Here is a 20,029-nt window from a genome sequence, read left to right on the forward strand (position 1 = left end):
ACACAGGAACATCTGAAATCTTGACTTCAAAAGGCCTAAGGAAAAAGATTTTTTTTCTTAATTTCAAAACAGAGTCTATGATTTTTAAGCTAATCTTGGCATTTTTCAGAAAGACAGGGAGATCAACACACGACCTATTTAAGTCCTTGTACAGTCAGTATGTTTTGTACCCCATTCTTTCTTTGAGGCAAAGATTAGAAAACAGCATTAGAAATTGGACAAAAAAATGTCACCCAAACTTGTCCAAGAACTACTTTTAAGGAAAACTCCACTGACCTTTACCTGCAGAATTTTCCCTACAGCATTACACTCATCCTTTAACATGTCCTCAAGCTGCTTTTGCCTTTCAGTGGCAATAAGTGCTTTCATATATTTGCCTTAATGTAGTGTGACTCCCCTTACTGCATCATCAATTCTGCCTAATAAAATGGCACTTCAATTAACAGAGGTTAGAAACTGGCTGGCAAATATCTGGCTTTGTTTCAGCTTTTCACAACAGGCTTTGTGCACCTGAGGAAAGCCACTGGGATGAGCTCCCTGTCAATCTCAGCCCAGCAGCAAAGCCATCAAGCAAGGCAGCATCTGGGTGGGTGAGACTCCTCAAAGCATGGGCAGACAGCAAGTTTCCATGGATTTCATTGTGGCTTTATGACATTGTGTCACTATACAGAATAAAGAGAAAGGGCTGAGCAGATTAATGAAGGACAGGTGCAGATACCCTGTACTTTGCAGCAGTGAAGCTTACTCTATGCCTTCACTTAATTTCAGCTCAGTACAGGTATTACTGACAGCATTTTTTTAAATCCCCTCTGAGAACATACCCTGATGAGATAATGGATTGTAATTTCACAGGATAAGATCAAGTAACCACATTATTGGAAGCTGATCAGCCTCTAAGTAAGGATAATGAAAAGAAATACAGTAAGGCAAAGCCATTTTTCACAAATGGCAGCAGTACAGAACTGGCAAATCCATGTTCTTACAGCTGAGATTAGGTGCATCTTTCATTTGGGCAAAGTTATTACATGCAAGATGAAGTTGGAGTCACTTGGAGTAGTTTCAGGGAAAAAAAAGTTGTTCAAATATGCATTTTTCAGTGACACTGAAGCAGTAAAAAACATTTACTCATTTGGATGAAAAGATTTTGAGGTTCAGAACAATCTGGTCTCTTTAATAATTTCTGACCAGTAGGAGGGAAGAACAGCCTTGATTAGAACACCTACAGATTCCTAAAGAAGCTATTTCGACGTTAACATATTCAAAAGCTCTTGTTTGCTAATGTAGAATGTATAAAATCCTGAAATCTCAGTAACTGCCACAAAATATAATCACACTCTTTCAGACAGTTCTATCCAGAGATATGTTTAAAAGTTTATAATGACAAAAAGAAACCTAACTCCAATTTACAATCCTTCTTTATTGTCTGAAGTTCTTGGGGTGATTGGTCTTTCATTGCTTTTGAAATGTTACATGGTATTTCTCCTCATACAAGAAGCCAAACTGTTCTCAGTCTTTTTCATTTCAGGGCTTCATTAATTAGGTTTCTGAAACATCTGTCAGCATAACCTTCTTTCACAAACTTTCAAGTTCCCAGAAAAGTTCCCATTTATTATGACATTTTTAATACTCAGTCTCAGTCCCTGAGCTAAATTATCAGTCTTTTTTTACATTCATTTTGTGACTAAAAAATATTCTTGTGACACTTTTCTTTCAAAGCTGAATAATTTTGAGAAACAGTAGAATTACTGGAAACTGGAATTAGACAAGTAAACAAAAAAAGGACCTTATTTATTTAATTAGAGCACTTGTTCAGTGCTAGGTTTTTTTAGACTAGAAATGTTTGAAAAATGTTTCTATGAAGCAAAATCTAGGGGCAGGGATGGGAGGAAAAAGCAAGCATGCTCACCAGAATGAAATGTGATTTTTTCTTCTTTAATTCTTGGTCTTTTTAAGGCTCTTCTGCCCCCAGACTACTACCATTCCCAGTAACAACACTGATAAAAAAGTGATCTTACCCCAATTTGAGTATTGTGCTAGTGCTTTCTATTTTGACCATTATTTCTGAGAAACCTGCATCAGAGCCACACTCTCCTGACCAGTGCAGGAAATCTATCCTATTTAAGGCACTGCAAGAAACCCATTCCTTATTTACACTTCAGAAGCAGAAAGAAGCCTCACCTGTGGACAGACCACTTTGTCTGCTGGGGCAGGGGGCTGCTCCAGCATGGGAAGCAGTGCTGAGCCTGGCAGTTCTGCTGGCAGCAGGATGAGGTGGAAATACCACTGACCTATGCCACAAACAGAGCAGGTTCATGTGCTCAGGATTACCACCTCATCAAACCTGCCGTCCTTACAGCACCTGGAGACACCATGTGCCCTGAAATAAAATCTGCCTTTCAGCAGGAAGCCCAGGGGGTGCTGGCAGAACCATAGAAAGTGGTGGCTCCATGGGGAGCTCAGTAGCACAGCCACGTGTGTCATGCTGACCCTCTCATAAGCCATGCCTAAACATGATAGCTGCCCACAGGCATAATGAACCTCAGCACAACATCAGGGCATTCTCCCATGCACGAGAGGATGGAGCCCGTGTGAGCTCAAGGCTTCCCCTCTCTTCCATTGTTGACTACCAGAGAGAAATACAGACACAAACGAGTGCATTTCATCTCTGAAATGGTATTACACCACACAGCAACCTGGAACAAGTTGAAAAGACCAGGATGTTAAGCTTGAGCTCCAAGGAAAATGGTACTGTTAGCTCCAGAAATGCCTCTGTGGCTTCTTGTGAAACACCTGCACTCCTAGAGAATAAAGCATTTTCCACCTGGCTCATTTTTGCTGGCATAAATGAGCCACATTTTGTTTTATCACACCAACATTGGCACAGAAGCATTTTAATGTAAAAATGCTCTTCTGTCCAGCCCAGCTGGCAAGGAAGAATGCACTAAATTGTGTGAGCTTTGAATGCACAGGTTTCCCTTGCCCTGTAGCAAGTCAAAAGCAGAGAGGCTTGATGCAGCTTATATTAGCTAGCATGTGACTCTAACTCAGTGATAAGGAGTTTGGCTCCAGAGGCAAGCAAAGCAAAAGATTGCCATGGTGGACTCTAAAACCTTGACAGAACTGATATGGGAGCTTGGGCAGCACTTGTTGCTTGGCACATGAGGACAGCAGCTCATCACCCAACACTTCTGGAGTCTGAGCTGCAGCTGAGCAGCTCTCAGTCAGGAGTGACTGCAACAGCCTGCAAGCAATGGCAGGACAACCACCATGTGGTAACGTCCAGCTGTCAAAATTATCTTTGCTTTTAAAATAAATAAATAAATAAATTAAAAGCTGATGCTGTGCCTGGGCTGACAGCGGTCTCTGCAAGGCATTGCTGCAATTCCCAAATTTCCATAGCCATCTCGGGGGCAAGGTCATAGAGATAGACATGACAAGGAGAGCCCTGACATTTAACAGCCTGGGAAGCAGCACTGGAGGATTATAGGTAAGATACCAACATGCTTCACCACGAGATGAGTTCCTGTAGCAGAAAGCAACTCCATTCCCCAAAGAGTTTCAAAAATGCTGTAAAATAAAGCCCCTGGTTAGAAACAATGCTCTCTCTCTATATCCAGCTGTAGGAAGTACTCTAAAAGGCTGAAGGTGCAGTTCATGTACAAAGGGTAAAATTAAAGAAGATTCAGTGTCACATCTGCAGTTTTCCAGGGCTAGAAATAAAATGGTGGGATGGGAATATCCACAGCTGCCTAGTAGGAATTGATGTAGTTATTTTAAGTATGACAATTTGATGAGATACATGAATTTTTGTTTGTTTGCTTGTTTTGTTGTTGTTGCTGTGGTTTTTTGTATTAATAAGAACTGTGGCTTACCTGTGCTATCTTGCAGCAGGAGGCTGGAGTACGTCAGCATTTGAAAGGACAGGGTGTTGTGAGTTGAGCAGGGTCACAGGCTGTGTGTGACAGCCCCACTGTGCCTTCACAGTGTCCCTCTTCTTTCTCTGCAGAGCTGCAGACAGCTGTGGCCATCCCTGCCATACAGAAAAGACTGCTTAGGCTGCTTTCTGATGCAACTTTCCCCTGAGACCAGACCACATACAAGCAGCAGAGATGCTGTGCCTGGGTCCATCCAGTTTCGAGGTTTTTGTGCCTGAGTATGTCAGCCCCAGGAACAGCTGGCTGTGCCTGCAAGTTTCTTTTCTGATTAGGAACCTGTTTTGCTGGTTTTAATACAGAGGATCTGGGAGCGTCATTTAAAAAAAAAAGCTGATTTTGCATGCAAAATCACAACAGCCAAGAACAGACAATGAAAGAAACTTTTTTTAAAAGACTTGATCACTGTCTTTGTAGGTTTAGGTATTAAAGTCTCAGATTTCTAACTGAATATTTGAATTCACAGCATTAGAGCAAAGCTGACTGACCACTGGTGTCAGCTTGTTGTAAGCAAGCTAAGCACAGGACACTACCTACCTAGAGAAAACCACAAATTCCACCTCAAAATATTTCTTTCAGAGCATTCCCTTAGCAGACTAATACCCATTTAAACTTAATTACTTGGTTCTTCATCAAGAATAAAAATACAGCTTTAATGAACAGGGCCAGCAAAATTAATTTCTCTTGATGTTACTACCAGAAAACATTTCTGTTTTCAGCTAGCTGTCGCTCTCAAGGGTGCAAAAGCCTCTGTCAGAACAGGAACATAGCAGCCTTCTATCTTTCTTTTGCACAGCTTACCACAAGGCAAGGATAAAATAATTTCTACTTGTTCTGCTTTTATCATTTATATTATAACTACCACAGCACTCCATTTTAAAACACTCCTAAACAGAGAGGGGTTTTCAAGAACAGCAGAGGCCCCAGGAATGCTACACAGAGCCCAGCAGGTCCCCTCTTGTAGGTGATGCACAGGCTGGAGTCTCTGCCATTGGCACACTCACACTGGGAGACAGGCTGGGCTCCCCAGGCCACACCTCGAGTTAGCACTGCTGAGAGGCTGATAAAGAAATAGTCAGACATCTTCACTGGCCAAATCCTTAAAGGTTGTTTTTTAATAGTGTTCTGTGTGTTGCTGAAGGGCAAGTTCTGAGCCAAAAGTTAATGGTTTCCTACTTGATGCCCTTTGGACTTTGAGAGACAAGCATTTCAGAATCAGTAGTTTCTCTCATGAATACACTTTCCCAGCTCTCTCTTGCAAAATACAGCTCAGAAAGGCAAAATAGTCAACAGCAGCATGTGCCTCATTTTCAAAGCTCTGTCAGCTTTGTCTCAGAGAAGCTGAAGCACAGTTTACATCTCTCCCTCCTGAAATCCAACAACTGATGGAAACAATGCGGGACAATATAAAAGTGCCAGTGAAGCATCTGTAACTACTTAAAAAGGACAGAACAAGCAGAAAGTCATTAGTAAGACTACTGAAACCCACAAATTAAATTATATATTTCTCCCCTGAGGAAAATGGGAGGTTGAGCATCACAAACTATTCCAGAGGAAAAAAGACCATCTGGGCAGAATTTTGAAAATCACAGCAAGTGCATTAGCATGGACTGGGCATTTGGCCAGAGGGAATTTACCAAAAACTGAAGGCCTCAGGGGGCTCAGTGGACAGCGACCTGGAGGCTGAGCTCTAAAACAACACAAACTGAGATTAAACTCTTTGCAGCAACCAGAAGAGGCTTGGTTTTGGCTGAAAAACCAAAATGCTTGTGTCCTTGATTAAAACCGAATTAAGCACTTAAAAAATGAAATATTGTGAAACCTAAAAGAGATACTAACATTTTATAGGATAAAAAGTTTAAAGAGTTTTCAGTTTAGTTAGTTCATCCAGATGATTTTGGCCTATAAATTAATAAAATACAGCTATTCACACCATCCAGCATAGGAAACTGCATTTTATACCTTTCCTACATACACAGTGAACAGAAGGAAAACCAAGGCACCTGAATCAGACCTGAGGGAAAAAAACCCTTTCCTTTTCTATGGAACTGCACACCTAGGGTCGGGCTCTTTAAATATCCTTCTAGATGCCCACCACCAGAAACTCAGAAGGAATGAAAGCTGCTTCCGGCTCTGCTGTAGTCACTGCATGGCTGAAATCCTGGGACTAGCAGACATCTCAGAAGAGGCAGGTAAGGATCTCACCAAGCTGTACATAATCCAAAACTGCACCTTAGATTTCAGCTACAAAAAGCCTTCCTTGTAGCTCAGGACTCCTGTTGCACTTAAGTTACTACCCCATTCTCACATGAGCACCTGCTACCAGAGAGGGAAGGACGAGGTCAGACTTCCAACATCAACACTTGAGACAAGCTTTTTGTTATGGAAACATCTGCGCAAATCTGTTAACCCCAGCACATTTATTGACACTCCTTAGGGGGTAACCAAGATCAGGATCTGGGTTTTTCCCACACACAGTCCAATTAACAGCAGATACAAATATAAAATCACAGCCTACTTTGAGAATTGATTTTTGAAGATGGATATTTATCATTTTTCTGCAAAGTAAATTGCTAGGTTAAGTTTAATTCATGTTTATTAAGGTCCACAAAAGTTCCTGTATGAGAGACAAATACAATTATCTTTACCATGAGAATAAATGCATAATGAAATCCTGGCTTTCCCTTGTTAAAATAATATACTTCACAATAAGCATAGATTTTGGCAAAGCAATGTTCCCCTGCCACACAGCACATGTTTAATGAAGTTACTCCTCAGCTGTTACTGAACTGAGCCAAAATGAGATAAGCTGAGTTTGTAAGCACTCCTAGTCTATTAAAATGGAAACCTCCACTGAAGAAAAATGCTTTACAGTTTCAATCTAAAAACTATGTCAGCTTATTGAAAAGACAATCGTTCTATCTTCTCTCAAAGTAATTAGACCAGAAAGTAATCACAGAAGGGAATTAAGCATTTGTGGTCAGATTTCCCATCAGGATCACTCAGACCAGCTGTATTCATACAACCTCATATCTTTCCCTTTGCCTTGTCACATCCTGGCCAGCAGCAGCTCTGGCACAGGTATATTGAAACATTGCCAATGGCACTTGAATGCCCTGCAACTAATATGCAAGGCTCTAATTTACATACTTAAAAAATTCTAGGAAGGTAATGAAAAGCCATTTTCTTAACAAAACAAACTATTTTCTCTGGTCTGAACAAATTATCCTATTATTACACAGCCTACATGAACACAGATGGGAAGATTTTTTAGTTCCATAAAAAAACTTTAGACTTTTTTGCATGGAAAACCATGTCACTGGAACAGTATGAGCTGCAAAGTGGCACTTTAATAGTCAATAAAGACAGAAAAAAAGACACTGCTTGCTACCTCGTAGCTAGCAGGTTTTCAAATTATGGAATTCATCTGTCACACTCCACTTAGCATATCTATATCGTTTCACCAAGTAATGCCACCATCAGATAGTTATTTTAATAGTAAACAGGTAAATGAATAGTGTAAAGAGTGATAGAATGGGGAGGGAAAAGATACCAGAGAATTAAGACTTTTTTCTTTTTATCTGACACCGCAGAGTGAAGATTCCTCTTTGGCTCACTTTAAAAGGGGAGGAACGTAAAAAGAGAGAGAGAAAGAGACATATTTAACAAGGCAATTTAATACAGGAGAAATCTTCAAGCTTGTTTCAGGGGCCCATTGCTAGTGATGCTTGCAAGGTGCTTCCCAAGGGTAAGCAGAACCTACTGTATCCATTTACATAAAGCAAACTGTGGTCCAAACTTAAGAGTGGCTTGAGACTCATCCCTAAAAATTCAAGGCCTTCATATTTTCAGTCTTGGCTGGTCTGCCAAGCAGTTCTCAGGGTTCTTGAGCAGGCTGGCTGTGCCACTGTGCCCTCAGTGCCTCCTGAGTGGGCAGCACACACAGGACTGCTCCACAACAGGGACTGGGAACCTGTGGAAATGTGGGCTGCTCTTCACCCCAGCTCACACTTGCTAGCACAGCTGAAGCTGTCAGGAGATTTTAGTAGCCCTGAGTTTTGCTCCAACAAGATGTTTCCCTCAGTTCCTCCGGCTCCAGCGAGTTTGGGCTCGAGAGGCAGCACAAAACACAACTGCATCCTGGCAGCTCAGGGCTGTAACATTTCATGGCTTGTTTTTAAGCTGCCTTCAGTTGCTCCTTTGCAAAGCAGGGGGACTGGGGGAGGAAGGGGAACAAAGAGAGAACTTTTGCACACAGGGCATGTTTTCTAATGCAAAGCCCCAGCACCCTCTGATATGTGCAGCCCACCTGTAAAATCTGCCCCCTTATAAATTGCTGCTGCTCACATACTGCCACATTTATTAACCACCCCACCAGAAAAGAACCCCGTTCTTCCAGCCTTCCCATTATTTTTCATAAAATACAGTGTACAATTGCACAAGAGATTATCTGAATTTTGCAGAGATCTTTTGTTCATTATTTACTAGAAGACGATAGCATACATTCAGGGAATATAAAAATGTTTTATTCACTATCTTCAGCTGACTCTTATTTTTCCTCTATCCTAGTAATAGCATTAATACATTTGTACACATTCTCAATGTAGCATGTCACATTCCACCTGCAGATATGTCTTTTTGCCTTTGAAATATCTATGAACTGCATTAAATAATCACTGTAAGCCATCTTCTGTTGATAACTTTATCATTTTACTGCCCTGAATTATTCATACAAAGTCAACACCATATTGCTGTATTATTACAGGAAAGCAATTAAGGTGGAATGTACAGTTTCAGGGAAATGGAAATCCCTCTATTCTGTTGCACAAAGCAGATTGTTTGCACCTTTTACTTAGGTCAGTGTCAGACAGCATCAGAGTTATTTGGGTGTACGTGTGTGGGAGGGGATGGTTGTTTAGTAGTGTTACCAGTTGCAGAGAGGAATAAAGACAGGTTTCTTAGCCCCAGTGCCTGGCTCCAACAGAGCACTTGTCATTAACACACATAAAAAAGTTGAGTGCAATTTTACCCCTGGCCACAGCTGGTGAAACAGAGGTGGCAGAGCCTGCCTCCAGTTATACTCACAGTTCCTGCCTGCTGCAAGGCACCTACAGCTCCCAAATGCTCAGCACACAAACTGGTCTGCCACACAGCCACGCCGGCAAACAAAAGCCCAGCCTCATCCCAGCAGCTGGAAGTGGCTGATTTTAAAAATGCAGCAACTGGTTTCAGGTGCCTTAACAGCTGTGTATTGTTTTCATGTACCTGTGAAAGCCACTGATCCCTTAACACCAGCCTGGAAATTAAACTCTACACTGTGACTTACTTCATGGAAGAATCTGAGTCCATCTGAGCACCAGTCCTTTATCTGTTTGAAACCTGATTTAGTAAAGACATACTTATTTCCTTCACAGGACACTCCTTATATGAGATAAGACTATCCAATCATTGTTGGCCTTTCTTTTTTCCATTTAACAGATCCTGGAACACTGAATAAAGTCCTCTCCAATCTAAAATACATATCAGAATCATGGATGTAGTTGATTTATGAAACCAACTGGGAAATTTGTATACATCATTTATGTTTAGACCAGATTTAATGCAAACGTCCCAGAACAGAAAACAGGAGCTGTCCCCACACAATCTCCCACAGCTGTCATTATGTCCTGGAACAGCTAGCCTGTGATAAAAATGTATCCTGGGTGGTACTGACAGGAAAGGGAAACACACCACAGGGAGACATCTCCCCAGCTGTGAAACACAAAAGGGAAAAAAAATTAAGCAAAAATAAGAGCAGGGCTCAAATACTGAGAGAAAAAAAAATCACTCTCCCTTGAACAGCAATTCTTCCTGCTTTGCTGCTATCCTCCACATCAGCAACTATGCCTTCTCACAGGGACCACAACACAAACTGGGACTGCATAGTCAAGTAAAAATACCAAAACATGCAGCTGTTACATGATGAAATGTGGAAAGTGAAGTGAAGCCTGCTCCCTCTGCCCAGTGCTGAGCAGCACACAGATGAAACCACAGCCCAACATGAACAGCAAAATGGTGAGGCTGAGCCTCTGGTCCAGCATGTCCTTGAGGTCTACAAGACATCTCCAGCCTCTCTGGAAATCCTGCCCACTCAGCACTGTAAAGTATTGGGCAGAGAGGAAACATCCCTGTAAGCAACAATTAGGAAAGAAAAATAAACCCTCCTGCCTTTAGGTAGCTCTGTCCTCCTGCTAACATGTCCTTTCTTATCAACTGGAAACAGCCCTCATGGATGTACAACGCAGAAAAATCACCTCTAGGTTTGCAAGAAACCAGTTTAGGGTTGATGGAAAGAAAAAAATCCCCTCTGTCAAGTCTCTTTCTCTGTCATTTGCACAATGAGACAATGGTCGAATAGGCACTATTTGCTTATTCACACTCAGCAACCCAAAGCATAAAACAAACCAGGGAGCTGGCAGGTTAGCTGAACATTACATGCTGTGTAATTTATTATACACAGCTCCCTAATGAGCTGTGAAATAAATTCAGATGTGGCTATTTTAGCAAATTCAGAATAATCTCTGTCTCTCAAATACCTGAGCTACTGATTCACAGCTTGTTCAGAAATGGAAATGTCACTCCCTTAGCCTGTTGCTGCTGGTTTGAATGTAAGGGGAGCAGCAACAATTCTGTATCTCTTCTTTACATCACAGAGGTACCTGAATGCTCCAGGAAAACTTGAGTTTTCTCCTACCTGAGAGTGCACAGTCTCTTTGCACCACCCTCACTGCAGGGAGGACATTTTCCAAGAATTTGAGACAGCTCAGAAAACATCTGAATCTGAGAATTTAGCCAAGGACTATCCTGGCTACTCTTCCACATAGTTATCATCACTTTTCTCCATTTAGCCAGAAAACCAGCTCTCTATTAAGCATACCTTGGTATGAGATTTTGGGTTAGAGTTGTTTGTTGATTTTGGTTATGGGTTTTTCTTTTCAAAAGAGAGAGAAGAGCAGATACACATTAAAGGTAGAAAAAATATGTAGTGGGTTTGTATGACCCTCAAACATACATGATGGCATGCAAAAAGTAAGATGCATGTATTTGAGCCCAAGGCTGCAAGCAACAATAAATTTACCACACTATAAATTTCTCAACCTTCAAGACACTCATATTCTGTCACACCCAGTTTTAAGTCTCAGGCAAAGGTGATTTTCAGACTATTATATTTCATTAGCAAGAAGCTTTTTGGATACTCATTTACAATTTTCCCTTCCTTAATTAAGTCCAACTACTTCTAGTTACACCTTTGTGTGCTTCATTAAATCATTTAATTTCCTCCTTGGTATTTAATAGCCTTCAGTTATTTGCAGACCGCTGGGCCCTGTTCTCACCCTTTAGGTTGGCTAGTGGCCAAAACTTAACTAGCCAGCTCAGGTCCTCAGCTGGCATAAATCACTTCAGAACTTTTAATCTTTCTCATGCTATACAAGTTGTTCATTCCAAGTCAACGATCTGCTCATCAATTTTTTCTCTTTCGGCTCTGACCTCTCCCTGCTGATAACACAATGCCCAGACTCAGCACAACGTTCAAGAAAGGAGTGCACCAGGGTTCTTGTGTAAAGGCAACCCAGATTGCCACTGGCTTTTTCTAAGCAGGTTGCAAGCCAATGTCTAATTCTGGTCTGCTCTCCAGACCACACATTCTGTCTCCTTCAGTATTTTCTTTCCATGCTGTGTAAGTGTGGATGGGTCTGATAAAAAATCATTGGGAAAAATACAATTTTATAAAACTCAGCTCACTTCCATGTATAATTTTGTGGGTTTTTCCCACTCCAATGCTTTTGTCTGTCTTTTTGAATCACAGACTCTCAGGTCTGTTTATCTCATTCAGTAAAATGTAAGCCCCTAGCAAATCTCCTTGGAGTGTGCACCATTTAAGTGTTTGGGATTAACTACCTCTGAAATGCAATGGCATAGCCTACTCAAACCTGCTTACCAGGAGAGATGTAGGGGACACCTGTGATGCTTACAGATGGCTACAGTGCAGAAGTCAAGGAACAAAGCTAAAGTCCTCCAATCTGAATTATTATCTAGTAGTGCTAGAGCTGCTGTGCAAACAGAAAACGAGTCCTTGGCTATGGTGCTTGGAGCACATGTAATTCAAAGAATTGCAGGCCTGCCTGGGAGTAATTTTACTGCTTGCTACTGAAGGAGCTATGCCTGCTGCATAGTGCTGTCATGAGGTGCAGAACTGATCTCTCTAATTTGATGTATTGTCCTCAGTAATTTCCCAGCGACTTCAGTTGAATAGCTGACAGAAGGAAATAGCTTCAGGCTTCTGTGTCTCAGAGGACTCAGCTTCCCTCACAGCCCAAGGCAGATGTTGCTGTTTCTGCTGCTCCAGGGACTGTGCTTCTGAGTTCTGCTTCTACGCATAAATGCAGTCCCAGAGTCCAGAGTGCTCAGGGGTCACTGTGTGCCAGGCAGCTCCTCAGAAGCCAAACCAGTAACAAACAGGCTGTGGATGTGGAGCGTGACAAATGGGCGTGCTATGAGCAGCCGTGGCTCCTCTCAACAAAGAAGGCAGGCTCACAGTGCTGGTAAAAGACAGGAAAGGCGTTTAACACACAGCTTTTGTATTGCCTAAGTAGAGTGATTATTTTCCTCCAGAAAGAAAATAATCACGACTGGGGTATTGCAAAATAATGTGCGCTGAACACAAATGCCAGGAAATGGTTTTCGACAGAACTGACACAGCTGAGCTAGTGTTTAGCAAACAGGTCAGTAGCTGGGGCTATCCCAGAGGGCCCCAAATGTCAACATGGCCAAGTAATTTCTGTGTGAGATGAAGGGAATTACATCCTGCCCATTCTCTCAGAATAACAACATAAGGGACAGAGGCGTGACTGCCAGCTTCTGGAAAGATGACTGGAGTTGCTTCTTGCCCTTCCACCCTAAAATGGAACACCTTTTGTATCCCATAAGGTATATACATCTATCCCACAGAGCAACAACAGGATGATGAGCTGAGAATTACCTGAGTAATACCTGAGAATTACCTGAGTGCTGGTTAACAAAATAAAAACTGTCTTCTAAGACACCCTGGAAATAACACTAGCAAAAAAACAGCCCTTCATGCTCACCAAAGAGCAGTCAGGGAATCAGATGTTTGGATTTCCTAATTAGACAATTCCTTGCTATGTCTTCCTAAACAACCAAAATTAATCACGACTGCTTTAGAAAATCTTGTTCTTTACCTTCAGATACATCAGGCTGAACACTCTCAACTTCTCAAAGCAGACTGATTAACACATTAGAAACTGCAGACTATGAGAAAGCTGTTTCCAAAGCATTCCTTCTCGAGACCAAGACTGGCCACATTATTTAAAGCTGCTCTGGGGCTGCTCTAAGCTGCACCACACACACAGGATCTTAACACAGACAGTACCAGTGCAGGAAACCAGCAGGTCCCAGACAGATATGCTCTGTACCTTCCTTCCATATGGGCTGCATATTTTTTTCTTTCATTATTAGATGCTAGTAATATTGTAATGAGTGCTAGTATTTGTCTCATCAGTGATCTCACAGGTCAGTTCTGCTCTCAGCCACTAAATGTTTGGCCCTGATCTGTGCCAAATGTGGGTACAGCCACAGTGATCCAGAAATTAATGCTGTTATTAACTCTTGACAGGAACATCTCCCATTCCCACATAAACACCATTTTTCACCAGATGTGACACATCCTAGAGCTTTGGGATGTCTTTCTAACCCAAGGAAAATCCACACAGAGCTGTAATTTTAATTCAGGTCCTTAGAGTAGCATAAAGTAAGCTGTATGTAGCAAAGCCCAGCCAAATTTCAGTATACATGAAAGATTATTGATATAAGACAATAAGAGAGAAGTCAATACAGGAAAAAGTTGAAATCTGTGTAGTTTACCTAGCAAGTTATAGGAAAAGAAAGTGGCAAGTAAGGCAGAAAAGACAAAACTAGATCTGAGTCACGAGTCAAGCTCTCATCAGGAGTTCTGACAAGCTAGTGCACTGCAAATTATCCTGGACTTTAAAAGCTACAGTTTGAAACTAGACCATTTTTAAATTAATTAAATACAGGAAAAACTAACTCTATTTTCTGTTACAGAGGTCTTTCTTCCTAGGAGGGTATCTTTCCTTTGTTTTCCATCCCTTAAACTGTTTTAATTCTGCGGCTGACAAAACCAAGTCCCATTATGGCACAGACTACTTTTCTCCAAAGTTATCCTGGTCTGTAAATCAGATCTGCAGAGATATTAAGCACAAACCTTGTAAGTTTTGAGATTTTCAAGACTTCCTGGAAAAATTCACCTCTTTGACTAATCTCTTGGTTATGCAAAACCACGTTGATGCCAAACAGTGCTGACTTCTTCCCAGTCTATCTAGGTGTGTAGTGACCTATCTAGGTAGGTAGTGACAAGCTGTTTGCTTTCAATTTTAGAGAAGTTGTACCTCAAGACCCTATCTAATTTGGATGCAACCACTTCAAAAAAAGAAACGTGAGAGGGCATTATCAAATGTCTCCTGCAATGCCTGTTTTAATTAAGCTGTGTTGAATTAACCGCACTTTGAGTTTCCTCTGCCTTTGTTTGCTGGGTATGAATCATCTTCATCATTTCTGATTTCATTCTTTTGCTGATGGAAAAGATAGCAGGAAAGGATTCCTCAGGATTGATTAACTAAGCTCTCACCCCATTGCCCTTGGTAAGTTTAAAGAGAACTGGAGGTTATAATCATCTTTACCACTGCACAATGCAGAGCCACGCAGATTTCCATCTTTCACTTTACCATGACTTTGCACTTACAGGAGCACTTAGCTGTGCTAAAGCAACCATCCCCTCTCTCTCCAAGACAGTTCTGGATAGATCTGGAGCACAGTATGCTGTGGAGCCCTCTTTGGTGAGCATGGCCTTGTGAAAGTGCTTGTTATGGTGCAGAGTACCTGACCTTAATTATATGGGGGTTGAAATCCGTGCTTCGTCCTGCATAACTTTAGGCTCTTCTTCAGGTTGGATTACAAGGAGAGAAAAACAATCCCACAGCCATAATGGCACTTATTTTTTGTCAGAAGCAGAATTAAAACAGTTTAAGGGATGGAAAACAAAAGAAAGATCCCCCTAGGAAGGAAGATTTCTCCTACAGAAAATATATTTCACTGTTTTCTTTTGTTGAGCATGCCTTAGTGATACTAAAGAGATGGTCTGATGGATCTGATGGAGCATTGATTCCATCTCCTGGTTGCCAGCTGGAAGTCTGAATTGGAATAAGATTTTATTGCCACAGTAAAGCTTTTTAAGTCTCCTTCTTCTAAGCAGTAAAGCAGAACAGAAAGGAATTCCAAAGAATAAACACACGAACTGTGGATTTTTTCCCAGAGTTTAAAGGTGAAGTTGTACAAATATCAGAAACTAATTAAGCTGACTGTGTGATATTTAGTTATCTTAGATCCTGGGAGAAAAAAATTGATTTCTGTTGCACTGAATTAAATTACATTTTCACACTGATTGACACAAGCTGACTTTGCTTCTACTTGTCTTACAAAATTACCCATTATCTGACTTTATTTCTTGAAACTGGGCTGCTGACCTTCTGCAGTGATGCTATTTTAGCACTGTATTGATGAACAAACACTTTGTCTACGGGTAACATTGGTCTGAAAGGCCTTATATACATCTTACCTCACTTGTTCAGCTAAGTGCAGGTTTGAAAAGGACATTATTTTTCCTAAGTGAAACAGTATTTTTAACCTGTGCAAGTATGCAGTGCTGCTACCACCTTCCACACACAGAACCTGTTGTGTCAGAGCGTGAATGCAAGCAACAAAAGCTTTTTTGCCTCCGTGAACTACAATCAGCTTCTAAAACAAAGTCAGTGCCTGGAAACCAAGCACTGCCACGTGTTTGAGCTGCATCTGTCCCAGCTGATACCAAACACCCATCTTCAGGAAGATGAGCCTCCATCCCCCAGCTGGTCTGGTGCAGGAAGGATGCTGAGCTGCATGCTGGCCCTTGACCAGCAGTGGTGCATGTGTGCAGTGTCAGGGGGGGACAGTACCTGCTTTAGCCCACTGCCTGCCCTGCTCTTTCCATGACCTCTTCCACTGTAGGCTGGTTCAAGCATGAATTAAACTGCTGTACAAATGTAGGTACAAAATGCTTCAAATTATGACTGCTCATCTGACTAAACCTCCAAATTCAAGGATGTGACATCTGCTGCTTGGCAGTGGTGCCACAGTGCAAGTATTTGATCTCTCATTGACAGGTCAGCTGGTGCTCTCATCCTCTGAATGCTGACTGCACCAGCAGTCCACATCCCTCCTACACCACAAAGGGAGAGGATGTTTGTACTTGTGGACTAACAGGGAAAGGCAAGGAGGATGTGGTACCCTGCTTTTAAGTGAACCAAGAAGATGATCCTAAATAAGTGAAAAACACACAAAAACATTTTTTGATTATACTAAACCTGCTTTCTTACTGTGAGAGAATTTATTATTTGCTTGGGGTAGGGGGGGGTGGTGGGAAATAGGAAGGTTAACTGAAAATGTTGTGTTGCTATTTTGATGCATTTGGTAATGGATGATCTTCCTTTCATCTTGTAAAACAATTTTGAGAATCCCCTTGATTCCTACGGAAAGCAGGCAGACCTCAAACTGTCCAAGGACTCCAGTTCAAACAATTTTTTGAATTCCTGACTCCTTCCACTCATTCATGCTTCTCATGGATTCCTGATGATATCTGTAATGGAAATTGCATGTGACATGTCTTTCACACTCATGGGCTTATCAAGGTAAAGCTGACAAGTTCTCTTTTCTCAGCTTCTGACTCTACATGACAACCTGTAGTAAGCCTTGGCAACTTCCAGACAGATGACTACTTCTGTTTGGCACAAGAGCAGAGACGTTTTGTTGCGGCGATAAAGTGCGTGTCACTGACTGCTGGGGTTAAGTGCTGCTCAAAATACACCAAAAGCAGTGGGCAACTGGCACAGGAAATGATGAAAGGGAGAAAAGGAACTTCACAGACCCAAGGACTCTGAAAAACTTGGTCACTTTTCTGGGAGAACAGCTCAAATTGAAGTCAGTGGTCAAGCTTTGGATGATAGACAAAGATGAAGTCACATAGACTTCTTAGGATACAGCCCTGTGCTCTGTCTACCTGCTTCCCAAATTTTTAGGTGGTTTTTCTAAGCACTGTGAATAATTTGGACACAGAAATCTGTGCTGAGAATCTCTGAGACAGCAATTCAAGAGTTACATTATGTAAAGGTTGTCTAAAAACCATCCTGTGTATTTGGGTTATTGTTTCTAAGCACTGTAGGAAGAAGTTAAAAGGCTTTATTCATTTTTGGGTGTTTCTTTTTCATAAAAACTTGTCCTTCCTATCCCATCTTTATCTCAAATAATGTTCATTAAGGCACAGTTCCCCTTCCTTTATGAAGGCTGAAGCAGATGCTCTCTTAGATATTATTTGAAGAAAATCTGGATTCACCGAGTGTTATGACAAAGACTTCTTACTCATTTGCTTCATTCTTTCATTTTGGGTAGTTTACATCAAATGAGTGTAAAGATATTTCCTTTGTTACCAAAAATTACTCCAGTACCTCCTTGCACAGAAGTGTACAGAAACAAAAAGTCCTAATTTGTAAGACTAAAGTTTTAAGACCCACTAGCAAATGTGAGATGTTTCCAGATGGTGTTGATAAAAAGCAAAAGTGCCAGGATAAGCAGAAAGGATAGAAATAAATGAGGTAGAAAGGACATTCTAACAATACCAAAATAGCCTTCAAAGATCAAGAGGTTGCAGCTGAGACAAATGAGTAATGGTGGAAGCACAAGCTGCTGATGCAAAACCAGAAGAGAAATGATGGCTACAGAGGTGGCACTGGCCTTCCCCTAAATTCACCAGCTTACATGGCCTCTGTTAGAGCGGATTTAGCCTGCAATCTGTTGTTTTTATTCCCATGCCAACATTAGCTCTAGGGCAGAGGTGGACACTGACTTCTCAGGTGGAGCACAGGGACAGTGGTCACAGAGCAAAGCCAGCAGTGTTTCTCCTGCCCTACGCTACCCTGCAGCCCACCAGGTGCTCGCTCTTATTCTGCACAGCCTGCTTCAGAAGTAGTACTCAAGGACTAAATTTCCACTTAATTTAATTGAGAAAGGCTGTAGGGCTTTACTGCTATCATTGTTTAGCAGTTATTTTTCCTGAAGCTGCAATTATCACTGCCAATGCAATTCAGTGGGTAATGGAGGAAGTCAGGACAGTGTACGCTTCACAACCTCCCAGGTGCTACCTACCCATGACACTTATTTATGAGGCTCCCACTCTGCCCTCTGTTTTTTCAGGAAAAATAAAAAACATGAACTCTCCCTGGTTTAAACATCCAGCTCATCGTTTACCCGTGCATTTGAAAGAGTAGGGAAGGAGTGCTGGGGGAGGAGGGGAAGAAAGTCACCAAGTTAAACAAGGATAATTAGAGAACAAAGGCAAGAAGTCTACCCTTGTTAATTCAGCCCTTGAAGAGCTGATGAAGCATCAAAGAGACAGTTAAAGTCATGGCCGGGAAAGAATTTTAGCTACTCCACTGTGAACCAGATAAAGTTTTTGTATGAAATGGTGGTGGGATTTAGGCTTTGGTAAATACAAAGGTCACTTGGCACTCATTAATTTGTACTGAGGTATTTCCAGTTTCCCCCTTGAGGTTCCCCTTCAGAACCTGGATCCCAGCCCTTGAACAGCAGGTGCTCCTATGACAGTCAGCCACTCTCTACACATTTCACCCCAGTCCCTGAAATTTTTTAACTTCAGGCTGTGGTCATTTACATTTTTCCATTAAGATACTGCCCATAAAGAGCTGATAAATGTTTCAATGCTTTCTTCATGAAGTCATAAAATCCAGCAGACCAGCAAGTTGTTTCTACCTGTGGTCTGCAGCCATCTGCAGCATTCACTGATGTATGTATAATCATGCAGAGAGAAGTGGCATATGTGACAACATTTAATACGCATTACTAAACTCAAATAGACCACAGGAGAATGTTACTTTGATACGAAATTGAATCATAATTTTATTACTCAAAGGACGTAAACTAATTTCCACCTACAGTTTACCAAACAGAAGGCATAGTTGTTTAGTTTCAATAGCAATTCATTATTTCTTTTGAACTGAAAGGACAAAAGAAAACCCTGGAGCACCCATGAACACATGCAATGAGCAAACCTGCTACAAACCTTCTAGAAGGAAGAATAAAATATTAGGCAAGGAAAATTTGTCCCCCTTGCAAGGTAAGGCTCAGCAGGACAAAGGTAAGTTTTTTACCAAACTTACTGAAGTAATGAATTATCCAGGCAAACTTCTGGGATTAAAATTGCAAAATACAGGGCTTTCTTGATGTAATTATTTTGTATGCCCTGCTTATTCCTACTCAATACTACAGTGTTAGATTTCTTTAATCAATTAAACAGGTACATTCATGATGCAGAACAAATTAAGTGGAACAACTTTGGACAGCATTTGCATGTGGATTTTTCTTGTTTTCAGCCTCCAGTGTGCTATGCAAGTGTGCCATCAAGTGGTACAGAGAGAAAGAGCTCGGCAAAGAACTGATCCTCCACCTCAAAGACGGGAGACCGAGTGTCCCCTGAAATGCCATAAATAACCAGGGACAAATATTCCCACCGTAAAACGAGATGGGAAAGAGCTATATGGCTGGGACTGCTGGCTACAGGGGCAAATGTCTGTGAATTCAAAAGCCTCTGAGGCTCTTGTAACAGCCTTGTATAAAGCCTGACATTTCTTAAGTCTGCCAAGGGCCCTAATTACCACCCAGTGAGGTGTGTGCCCACACCAGAGAGCAAAGCAGCCCTTGAATGACCCTTCTGAAGAACTGGTGAGCAGCATGGCTTGCTCAGACAGATAATGCTGATTGCAGTGCAGCTCAGATGAGCCCAGAAGGGAAACTGTCACTGCCATCTGGGACCTGCTGGCAGTGCCTGGCTGGGGAAAGACCTCTTGTGGTGACACCAGGAGATTCTCCATCCTCGTCCTTGCATGGCTTTCAGCCACGCTGGAGCTGATGAGTTT

General features: G+C 41.7%; 1 protein-coding gene across 5 annotated transcripts in view; it reads right to left on the minus strand.

The window, feature by feature from the left end:
- Positions 1-9,112, minus strand: part of TECRL (trans-2,3-enoyl-CoA reductase like) — a 73,275-nt gene extending 64,163 nt beyond the window's left edge. For 2 of the 5 annotated variants that reach the window (XR_010360900.1, XR_010360899.1), the window contains exons 1-2: positions 9,018-9,107; positions 3,873-4,030 (exon numbers count right to left, since the gene is read on the minus strand). The gene's annotated coding sequence lies outside the window, so the exon portion shown is untranslated. Of the gene's footprint in view, positions 1-2,178; positions 2,289-2,316; positions 3,568-3,872; positions 4,031-6,478; positions 8,149-9,017 lie in introns of those variants that run through there. The other 3 variants (XR_010360901.1, XR_010360902.1, XR_010360898.1) reach the window with 3 other exon arrangements.
- Between the last annotated feature and the right edge of the window lie 10,917 nt (positions 9,113-20,029).

Source organism: Passer domesticus, chromosome 4 (assembly GCF_036417665.1).
Source record: "Passer domesticus isolate bPasDom1 chromosome 4, bPasDom1.hap1, whole genome shotgun sequence".
Lineage (NCBI taxonomy): Eukaryota > Metazoa > Chordata > Aves > Passeriformes > Passeridae > Passer > Passer domesticus.